A 12,495-nucleotide genomic window follows, 5' to 3' on the forward strand; every position below is an offset into this window, starting at 1 on the left:
ATGACAGTATTTTGATCAAGAAAGTAGGCACGTCACAAAAGGATTGACAAGGGATGAACAGTGTGGGTTTAGGTAAGTCTTTCTTATGATCACTTATGATGGAGTAAAACAGGTGTCAGAATATATAGATGGGAGAGTGACTGACTCATTGTAAAAGTAGGCCTGAGACAAGAGTTTGTCTTCATGGCAGTTTAATTTCTTTATGGATGGGGTGATACAAGAAGTCAGAGGAAGGAAAGTGGTTGTAGGTGCAAAGTTGGAAGATTAGAAATTGAGTTGTAAATGGAGATAGGAATGGTTGATGATTACAGTATCTACAGTATTATTGATTGTAAGGAGAAAATCAACCACTAATGAAGGTAACTGAGGAAGAAATCAACAACTAATGAATGTAATTGAAAGCGTGTTCAAGAAAATAAATGTGTGCAAGAGTAAGGTTAGAGGGTATGTGGAAATCAATGAATGTTAATATAGATGGTAGAAAAAGGAAGTAGTGGATTTGTACATGTGGCCGGAAGTAGACCTGTATCATAACGGATGATGTTAGGTTGTGAGAGGATTGAGTCAAAGAATAGGTGAAGCAAGGAAGGTAACAGGTGTTATGGAAACCAGATTAGAATGTATGAAGGGATTGTGGAGCTAACTCTTACGGTAGTGAATTGTGGACGTTAAGTACGAATGAAAGGAAAAGGCTGAATTTGCCGATAAAAAAATTACAGTAGCTATGGCATACGTAGCTGAAATTGTTGAGAGTTGAGAAGAGATGAGAAGATAGGCATTTGAAGAGCTGAAATGTCAGCGGTGTTGAAAGAATGGATCGCAGTGCTTGGAAGACATGAAGTTCGTGAAAAATGTACTATTTGGAAGTATCAGCAAGAAGACCTAGAAAGTATTTGTGAGATGGAGAGAGAAGGCCTCCCGGCAAGAAATGAGACGATCTGAAACAACTACTGTTGTATTAAGTTTTCTGCATAAGGGATTCATCCACAATGCAGTAGTTATAGAATGATTTATGTTATATAATATATATATATATATATATATATATATATATATATATATATATATATATATATATATATATATATTGTTGTATGATTTGTTATTATGTATGTGTGTTTTCTTCAAACATAATTGAAAAGTGCCATATAAAATCTTCTGGTCTAAACTTCCAGTTTTAATAAACATTTCGATCAGATCGAAAGTCTATGAGGGGAGAGGCACAATAAAAAAAAAAAACTCTAGTACTTTGCAAGTAATGCTAAAGTTATAAAACGTAGTATCTTCCCCCAGCGCGAATCAGTGGACGAAGTAACTCACGCTGCTCCCATTACGGAATGGAGCTGAAAAATACAACTTAATCCTTATGAATATGGTTGAGGCATGCCACTAACCCTTTCGTTTCTACGTGCGGTATACGTGGTTTCATGAGTGTGATGTTAACGGAGAAAATAATAAACCATACGTAAGACACACTATATAAACACATTTCTGAATCACATCGGGATTGAAAGGCCAGGACGCTACCAACTGAACCACACAAGTCAAACGAAGCTGGAACCTCAGTATTTCTGTACCTTAGGTTTTCCCTGGACAGACTGTTGCCTAACATACCAGCGAGTTTTACCAAACTTCTCGACCCAAGTGTTAGCATTTCATTCGAATTACCCTTATAATACACACACACACACACACACACACACACACACACATATATATATATATATATATATATATATATATATATATATATATATATATATATATATATATATATAATATCATAAAGAAATGATTGAACCCACAGACCTACATTATCAAGTCCTTGCGTCACTATGGCATTCCTGGTTAATATGTACAGCTAACTGGAATGATCCATGAGCAAAGTATTATAATGTTGATGAGGGTCTTGGCAAATGAATTTGCAGTAAATAATGGGGAATTGCAAGGGAAAACATCTTCATTACTGTTGTTTGCCATTCTCAGATATTTCATGATTAAAAAGTTAAAAGGTGCAGAGTTCATCCAGTTTCTTAAGCTCCGCGAAGACTTATCTCTGTTTGACGAGCTTTTGAATTTTTTATGGCCTGTGAAGGGAGAGGTGTTAGACTGGATGAACAACAATAAGTTGACAGACTTAGATTACTTGGATGAAGATGTTTTAACCAACAAAACACCAGAATACCTACATTGCTTGCTTAACACAATGCATCACGTATCTAAGACTGCGGGACTCAAATAAATCTAAGAAAACCCAAAACAATGAGGGCAGAGTCTGCGCATTTATGTAATACCATTCAGTGGAATGAGGTTGAATCTTTCAAACACTTGGGAACAATGATATATGGTACCATTTCCCTTGAAGTGGAATTTAACCAAAGATAAAAAAATGCAAATCAAACAGTGGACAGCTTGAATAAAATGTAAGATTATGCACATGCCAAGTAAGATTTGCAGTTGTATACGCTGGTATAGCGGTTAGTGTCGTGGAATGCCTCTCAGATGTCGTAGGTTAGCGTCTCCTCCAGGACGATGAAAAATCACTGGCTCTGTATCATGATCAGTTACTGCTGCAGTGTGGGGTTTTGCGATGGGAGGGTGAAACCAATATTCTTTGAACTGAATTGAATTGAATATAGAAGTTAGGCCAAAGGCCAAGCACTGGGACCTATGGGGTCTTTCAGTGCTGAAAAGAAAATTAAGAGTAAGAAGGTCTGAAAGGTGTAACAGGAGGAAAACCTTCCAGTTGCACTATGAATCAATTGTTGGGAGAGGGTGGAAAGTAAAATGGAAGAAAGAGAATATGAAAGGAGGCACAGTAAAAGGAACGAAAGGGGTTGCAGCTAGGAGCCGAAGGCACGCTGCAAAGAACCTCAAGCTATGCCTACAGTGCACCGCATGAGGGACACTGGCGGCACTTAGCCCCGCCTCCCTAAGGAGACCAACATTCTTTGGAAGCTTGAATCCCAAATCAATGGCCCCTGGGCGCTTGTTCCATGTGAATAGGTTTCAGCTACTGAAATAATAATAATAATAATAATAATAATAATAATAATAATAATAATAATAATAATAATGATGATGATGAATCCTGGGTATTGCAATGAAACTGCAATTGGTCTCTTCCGGGTTATTCCAGCACCCGGGTTAACAAGAATTAGAGATAATCTTTAGTTTCTCTGTTAAATCTCGTTAGATGGATTTTTTTTAGTATTCTTTCCTTTGTTCTACAGAGTTTCCTTGAGAATGTCGTATAGTAAATGCAAAGATCTTGCCGGTGATTCACTTTCCTTGTAGTCATTTACTCTGTTTTTATCCTAAATTATGCATTAATTCCTGAGGCAAAATAAAAGACACACAATATATATATATATATATATATATATATATATATATATATATATATATATATATATATATATATATATATATATATATATATATATATATATATATATATATATATATATATATATATATATATATATATATATATATATATATATTGTAACAATCCACTTCTAACAAGGAGTGGCCTTTGAAGAAAAATCAAGACGCATTATTAAGTCCTTGCTGCATTCATGCTTTAGTGTTATACTGAAATGTGGATTAATCTCCTTGGCAGAAAACTTCCTCATCACATCATACACGTAAAGAAGTCACACCCACAAACTTAAATTGCTCAGCTTTCTCAGAACTTTTCATTTGCTCTCTCTCTCTGCAGAATTGGCAGCTCCATCATGATAACGCACCCGCCCATTCTTCAAATTTGATACAGTTTCCTGGTCAAACGCAACACACCTGTGCTTCACCAGGCTCCCTACTTCCCGAGATGTCTGTGTGGCTTTAGACTGGCTTTTCCCCAAGCTGAAAATGCCCCTGAAAGGGACCAGAGAAGACATCATGCAGAATGCGACGGACCAGCTGCAACGCCATCGCAAAAGAGGCGTTCCAGCATTGCTTCTGACAATGGTAGAACCACTGGGAGAAGTGTGTGGCAGTCCAAGGGGACTACTTTGAAGGATATTAGTGTAAGAATGTTGTATCTGAAAACTGAGTATTTTTAAGAAAAAAGGTTGGATACTTTCTGAACATACCTTGTGTATATGTATAAAGATAAAAATAAATAAATAGTATATATATATATATATATAATATATATATGCTATATATATATATATATATATATATGAATTTTGTCACAAATGCACTATGATATTTTTTGTTTTTTATATTCGCCAGATATCAAGTTAAAAATTCTGGCTTAATATCCAATTCACTATACCTGAGAATGACTTACAGCTAAGGGGAATACTAGGTGATATGTGCTTCGCCACCAGTGGGATTCGAACTGCCGTCTCCTCCGGCAAAAAAAAAAACCATATGCTACAAAGCTAAAATCCAGATATCATGGTGGGGTTGGGCTGACATTGATTCTAATTGCAAAAACCTTAATTCGACAGGCACAGATACAACAGAATCGGTATCAATTACACCTCTTTTGAAAGCTAAATGGTCAGGGTCACTCACTGTGCGTCGTTGTTTGCCAAACGAGACGGAAGTTCAAAGAACCAGTGGTGACGAAAAACTTTTCAAAAATAATTCCCCTTGGGACCAAGTTATTTGGAAAAACATAGTGAATTGGACATTAAACGACTTTCATACTTAATACTCGGTTTATTTTATATAATAATATATATATATATAATAATATAATATATAATATATATATATAAATGAAAACCGCAATGCGCTCTTAAAGCCTCTATTTTCTTGCACCCTTTTAGAGATAATCTTTAGTTTCTCTGTTACAAAGCCTTAGATGGATTTTTTTAGGCTATTCTGTTCTGACAAGTTTCCTTGAGAATGTCAAAAAATGCAAAAATCTTGCCGGTGATTCACTTTCCTTGATGGCATTGTCTGTTTTTATCCTAAATTACATAATATCTGGTAAAAAGTAAGAGTACAATATATATATATATATATATATATATATATATATATATATATATATATATATATATATATATATATATAGCTGTAACGTTAATCCACTTCTAACAAGGAGGCATCCAAGAAAAAATCAACGGTGGCCAGGCTGCATTCATGCTTTAGTGTTATATCAAAACAGAATTAATTCTGGCAGAAAACTTCCTCATCATGTCACATTGCATTATTAAGTCACACCCAAAACTTAAAAATAACTTAAAACTTATAAAAGGTAAAAAATGTTGAAAATATGGCAGCTCATCATGATAACGACCTACCTAAACTTCAAATTTGATAAAACATCTAAAAAACCAAGAGGGAAAGTAAAAGCTGAGGAGCAGACCAAAATATAAACAAACTATCCATTATGATGCGACAAATAAATGAATGGAGGATGTGTGGGTTTCTGACGAGGGAATAATGGCAGTTTTATCAGGATCGACTCTAACGTCGTGAGTTCCTCCTCTTCTTGCGCTGATGCTATGATTCAAGTTTTCATAATTATTGAATGTCTTTTGTTTTTTAGATGTTTCAGTTTCTCTTTAGCTCAGTTTAGGTAGAGCATGTCCGTATCTTTTCAGTGATATTTTTAACCTTTTTCGTATTTTTTGGAAGTTTTTAAGTTATTTTGCAAATTTTAGCATTTGTAATGCAATGTGACACAGAGAAATGCTGTCGGCCACAATATACTGTGATTTTTCGTACGTATGCCTTTCTCTGGATGCTCTTTGATATATATATATATTATATATATACATATATATATATAAAATATAAATATATATACATATATTTTTATATATATACACATATATATTCAACTAAAATCCTTATTCTTTAGAGAGTCCCACCAGATGATACCGGCCTTCGGGTTCCGACTACCAGGTACCTAATTTTTTATTACATACGTCAACAGAGCCATTATTCTTTTAAAAGAGTCCGCCATAAGAAACCTCAGTAGAGTTACTGACTATACAATTCATATTGACTGCACCTCTCAGCTCAATGAGTTACACAAACGACTGTCGATGTGGTGTGAAACCATATCATATTTTCCATGATATATTCTTCCACGAGGACAAAGGAAATAAAGCTGTTTTTACGCTTACTTAACTTCTGGTTCAGTTATTCCGCGTTTGCGCATCATCTAAAATCCAACAGGACAAATGACACACTTTGAAATGAGCAAGAAATCTATCAGAAATGCGTGACACCTGCCAAAACACCGAAGCTTTCGGAGGAAGTCACGAATCCTCAAACTCCGCGCAAGAAGCTGCTGTGGGCCAGATTTTGGAGGAAAGTGTCGCTGACCACTTGCCAACCCGCCAAGTTAAAAAGTAATATGGTGCTTGGTTCAGTTTCTTTGCGTTTTATTGCACGCACTCTTGCACGCAGACAAACAAACGCGCACACACTCATACATACAGAACCACACACACACACACACACACATGTATATATATGTGTATGTCCTTCCACCTGTTTGTCTCTGCATGTGTGTGGCCAATAAAATGCAACCAAACGGATATAATTTTTTAGCTATTTTTCTCTCCTCTCTGTTTCTCTCAATGTGTTTATAATGTGTGCATATATATATATATATATATATATATATATATATATATATATATATATATATATATATATATATACATATATATATATACATACATATATATATATATATATATATATATATATATATATATATATATATATATATATATATACATATATTCTTTTTATATTCTTTATTTCTTGAAGACATAAAAACACGCAAACAGGAATCATAAGTTAAAAAAAAAACAATTAAAACGAACAGAAAACCAAATAAACTTTTGTAGTTACATAAACCAGCACTGTGACAATTGTTGCTCCCTCGAGACGGAACGCCAGAGATCGAGCGAGTCATGTGAACAGCGAAAGAGACGGCCGGTCATACGAAGTGGATGTTTACTCTTCGTACCTTGCAATAGACCAGGCAACGTGATCGACCATGTCGTACCGTCCCTAGCGTATCTTTTCCAGTCACGTCGAGTTCGCCATCTTATATTTCATTCACAGTGTCAATCACCTTCCACCACTTCTTTTCTTCAACATGACAAAAAAAAAAAAAAAAAAAAAGACCGAATCTTCTAAACTTTACCGCACACGACAATCGCCGTATGCACAGAAATAAATCGCAGAGTAAAATACCAATCTCAAAGGAACGGTTATATATATATATATATATATATATATATATATATATATATATATATATATATATATATTTTATATATACATACATATATATATACATTATATATACATATATATATCAGTCATACTTCTTCCCTTTGATAATTTAATTCTATGTGGAATAACAACACACAAAACATCTATCATATATATATATAAACTGATATATAAAATATATAGATAGATATAAAAAGATAGACAGATAGGTAGATAAGTAGACAGACAGAAAAATACATAGATATATACGTAGGTAGGTAAATACATGGCCCATTGGTTAAAGTCGCTGCATTGAGTTTTCTAAACTAGGTAGCCATTTGAATCCCGCTAAAGACGAAGCACTTATAAATCATAATTCCCCTGGGTGTTACGGCTACATATTTGTGCAAAGAAAAATGTCACGGTGTATGCACAGACAAAATGTCACACACATGTATATATATACACTAGTATATATATATACATATATATATATATATATATATATATATATATATATATGTATATATATATATGGATGTATATATTGTGTATACCCCTATACTTCTTCCCCATTAAACGGAGAGCTAAAGAGGACTTTCTACTCTTTCAGTTTTAATTAGCTAACTTGCTCGCTCTCTCTCTCTCTCTCTCTCTCTCTCTCTCTCTCTCTCTCTCTATCTATATATATATATATATATATATATATATATATATATATATATATATATATATATATATATATATATATATATATATATATATATATATATATATCTATATATCTCTATATATATATATATATATATATATATATATATATATATATATAAATTATATATATATATATATATATAAATTTATATATATACATATGTATATACTGTAGATATACATACATATATATATATATACTATGTATATATATACTATATACATACATATATAAAATATATATATATATATAATACATATATATCTGTATATATATACATATACATAGTCAAAAACTATAAAATCCAGGCACACTGAACCGAAGGTTGAGGCTTCATGGAAGGGTATAGATAATAACCAAAATACATTGGCATCTGGGGGCCTCCAGCACTCTACAGGTGATGCTGGGAGAATGGATTTGAAGGAGCCCACGTCCACCAGGAATTTCTTGGCAGAGGCTAGGTCAGTGTTGCACAGCCTAGCGGACTGGGCATCCTGGTTGCAGCCTCCTTGCTCATTTTATTTTCCAGCTGCATCCAGGTGCACAATTCTTCAACACTTTACAAACAGAGGACGGGTGGGTGGGGCACCTTCTTTTGTCTGTGTGAAAAGTTGCTTTTCTCAGCACTAGCTTGGGTCACTTTGTTGTCACTTTAGTCCTGGTCTTCTCTGGCTTCACTGATGTGGTTGGCATGTTGCAAGGCCTTAGAGGCCTCAAGTAACTTGTCAGCCCTCTTCAGGAGGGCCACCATCAATGTACCTTCAGTAGTGGGGAGGGAGCTGGGATGTTGTTCAGCAGTTGGCAGCGCCCTAGTTCCCTTGGCAGGTCAATCATCTTGGGTTTTCTGTTTGTAACTAGGTCTGGCAGCATCAGAGGGGCTTCACATTTGTCCCAGGGTTCCCTCGTCAATAAGTTACTTATTGGGGCATAAGTAAGACGACAGCTTGATGGGTGTGAGCACCTGGTAGCGGGGGAACTTGGATATCAAGAACTTGTGCAGGTCATATTCAATACTCTCATCTTAGATGGGCAGTCTGAGGGAACAGGGTGTCTAAGATTGCCTGGAGATGTTTTGGAGGAGGAACTGTATGTCTGCCCTTCAGAATAAGACTGATAGTTGAGCCACTGAGGGGCGGGGGCAGACTTAGGATTATGATATGTTTATTTGCATCTTCACTGACAGGCATTTTCGTGAGATTTCCTTACCCAACTGCCTTATAGCAGTAGGCATGGGTGTGATTAGTCTGCTGGTCGGTAGGGGTTAGGTGTAAGAACTGTTACAGAGTAAATCATAAACTTCTGAGAGAGAGTAAAGCTGAGACACCGTATTTAGTGGCTATTTATATTGGTTAGTTAGTGAACCATACTGTTTGATGCAAAAACCATATTTTGTCTATTAAGGATGACCTTGGCCTCTTGAGAGACAGCAAGTCATAGCTGAGATGCAGCATCTAGTCTGTTAGAGACTTCTTTGCTGGTAGGGAACGGCCATATTTAGTCCGTCAGTCACCAGGAGTTAGGTGAGAGGCTCCCAAACCTGGCTTCAGCAGCAAAGATGAAGGTTAGAACTCGGCATGACTTCCGTCACACAACAGATGATGCTTTTCTGCTGTCCTTTAACATCCTGATACTTCCCCTCAAGAGACACTTAGATCACATATACAGCAACCTCCTATATACTTGGCATTGCACATAAGCCTCAACATCCCAGCAAATGTTCTTTTACCTTACATCTAACATCGATACGGACCTTGAACCGGTGAGAGAATCCCCGGTTAAAAAGGCCATTCTTTTCTTCATTTTTCTCCAACTAAGAATCTTTCTTTTCTTTTTTCTATGGCTCTCTTAAAGTCAAGAGACTTATGTACAAACTGACTTCTTAAAACTGCTGCATGCAACTGACAACTACGGAAGGCGTTAGTCACCCTTGATACGTGAACTTCAAATGTTTTCAAAATTTCCTTTAAGGAAATGGATTCTAAAATAGGACACATTGTTATCAATTTTCACTTCCCATGTAGAGACAATTATTTTGTTCCGCAGTACAAGAGCTTTTGCCGGCATACGGCTTACATTTCTTCATTACGCTCAAGTGACGTCATATGCAGACAACAGAATCATTTCCTGGTATGGTACCTGAAAAAATCGGTCTCTTGATTTTGTCAAAGGTAGAAAGACGGTTAGCATTAAATTCTGATTTTCAGCCTTTCACCCCAGCAATACCCCGCAATAGCAAAAACTGACGACACCCTATAAAGAGAAAGTTGCATTACTGTTTAATGCCTCGTTTATTTCATTCTTACTTTTCATAGACACACACACACATGCTGCAAAGTTAAAACTTCCCCTCAACAATTGCAACGGCCGAAAACGAAAACAGATAAACTACACTCAAGCTGTAATGAATTAAAATGACAAAAGACACATTATTTGGGTTTTAAACTGTTAACAAGAGTGAATTTACGTCCTATTTGTTTCTTTGCATCTTTTTGCTTATTTGCAATTTCCCGGACACGACATCATGCCTTGCATAGCTGCGGTCACGTCGAGGTGGACTGTCTCGTGGATCGGAGTTATACGAGATCGCGGTCTCAGCAGACTACCGCTGCACTACCGTAACTTTTACATAACACTGTGAGACAGTCACTGACACAGAGTTCAGAAGTGATCGGTTTTGAATAAGTGACTTTTTTCATACCTTATACTAACGAATTCGACAATGGGGAAATCAAAAACATCACCACAACAATCATAATAGGAGTAATATTATTATTATTAAACAGAAAGTATGAATGAAGGAAGCAGAGACTATTGGTTTTTTTTCCAGGAGCCACTCATTTCACGGAAACGATTCTCAGTTGAAAAAAGAGTACGATTAATACTGAGATACTGTAACCACGCCATCATGTATATGAATTCCAGTAAAGTCCCGTTATCAAGAAAGCATTTGTGCATTTGTAGAGTAAATGTCATGCCGAATACATGGTGATAAAACGCAAAGAACAATGAACGTGATGTCTGGGGAAAAGAAATCCGCAGTTCGACTGCAGGAAATCTTCCTTTCGACTTCATTTAGCCATTTCAAATTCTTGCCAATATTTTCATTACAAAAGCCTACGGCATAAACGTGGATCACTATGGAAAACAGCAACCACCACAAGAGAACAACATTAAATTTTACATTAGCGTTCTATGAGCCAGTAAACGCTGTGAAAGTGCACATGATTTTCAAAGATCCAGGTCCGATTATCTGTTCAAATCTGCATGAAAGCGTACAGGGAAGGGCTACATAACCTTCTAAGTCCGTTGGAAGATGCCATTATTAATATTGTTTTTTATTTATGTGTGAAGCTGATAAACCTGTGGACTGGGCAAATACGGATCGAAAATTAATAAAGCAGATCAGTATCCGGAATCATTTAACATCTGATTAACTCTTCATTAGCCTGTAGTCTCCCCTGACGTACGAAGGCTGGAAACCATTGGCTATTTTTCGAGTTATGTTTCGGACAGAATGACAGACAACCGGTAAAAGAAAACGTATAACCTACTTTCAGCTTCCTTAATAATAATAATAATAATAATAATAATAATAATAATAATAATAATAATAATAATAATAATAATAATAATAATAATAATTCTGTTAACTCCACTTTCATATTTTTCGGATATTGACCAAGAGAGGAAATCAGCCCAGTTTTTGACGTTTCCTTACGTCTACTACCACCACCGGTATTAATGAAAATAGTGTTGACAAACAGGTCTTTCTAGTATAATCTTATTTAGGTATTCTAGTATAACATGACGCAATTCTATAGCTTTCAAGGACCCTGCTTCTCTTCTTTAGAAGAGCTGTAAACATGGATTCATTCTGGCGAAGGGCCATAACCCCTTGAATTATTTCTAGAACGAATTTTCCTTTACTACAAATGTATCTTAAAACTAAACTAGAAGGATCGTTATGTCTCTGCACTCGTTCAGACATGATTGCTCTTCATGTAAGAATAATAAAATTGTGAGGTAGATATATATCTAATTAGCAGGTATCAGACTTCGTACCTAGACGTGTTAAAAAATAATACATTAAAGGAAATCCCTTCAGTGGTATTGCCCAACCTGCGTGCAATATTTTCAAAAGGAGGAATAACGAAAGTCCAGTAAGCTGCTGTGGTTAAGTTCCGCTTTAGAACTTACAATCCCTTTCCATAAATGCTACTTTTTTCCAGTGTCGAAGCTCTATTTTCGAAACTGCCATAGTTAATGCAAGTCAAAATCGGAGACGAATAAGAACGAAGATTGATTACATTAAGTTATAATTCCGTTTCTATTGCTTCACGTAACTAAATCATTCTCCCTTGCAGTATGCTTCTTTATTTTCAAATTAATTACTTTATGATTTTAAAAACAGTACAGAATAATAGCATGGCCTTGTCACTGCATCTTGCCAAAGAGAAATTTTAGTAATGATAGAAAATGTCGAGAGCTACAACACCCAAATCTTGATTTGTATTTTTATTTTATTTTGTTACTGCAATTGCTGAGACAAAGCGAGAGCCTCTGTTGGTGTGGTA

General features: G+C 35.5%; 1 protein-coding gene across 2 annotated transcripts in view; it reads right to left on the reverse strand.

The window, feature by feature from the left end:
* Gcat (Glycine C-acetyltransferase) overlaps positions 1-12,495 on the reverse strand; it is a 98,136-nt gene that overhangs the window by 77,690 nt on the left and 7,951 nt on the right. The window lies entirely within an intron of this gene.

The sequence above is a fragment of the Macrobrachium rosenbergii genome, chromosome 52 (genome assembly GCF_040412425.1).
Source record: "Macrobrachium rosenbergii isolate ZJJX-2024 chromosome 52, ASM4041242v1, whole genome shotgun sequence".
In the NCBI taxonomy this organism is placed as follows: domain Eukaryota; kingdom Metazoa; phylum Arthropoda; class Malacostraca; order Decapoda; family Palaemonidae; genus Macrobrachium; species Macrobrachium rosenbergii.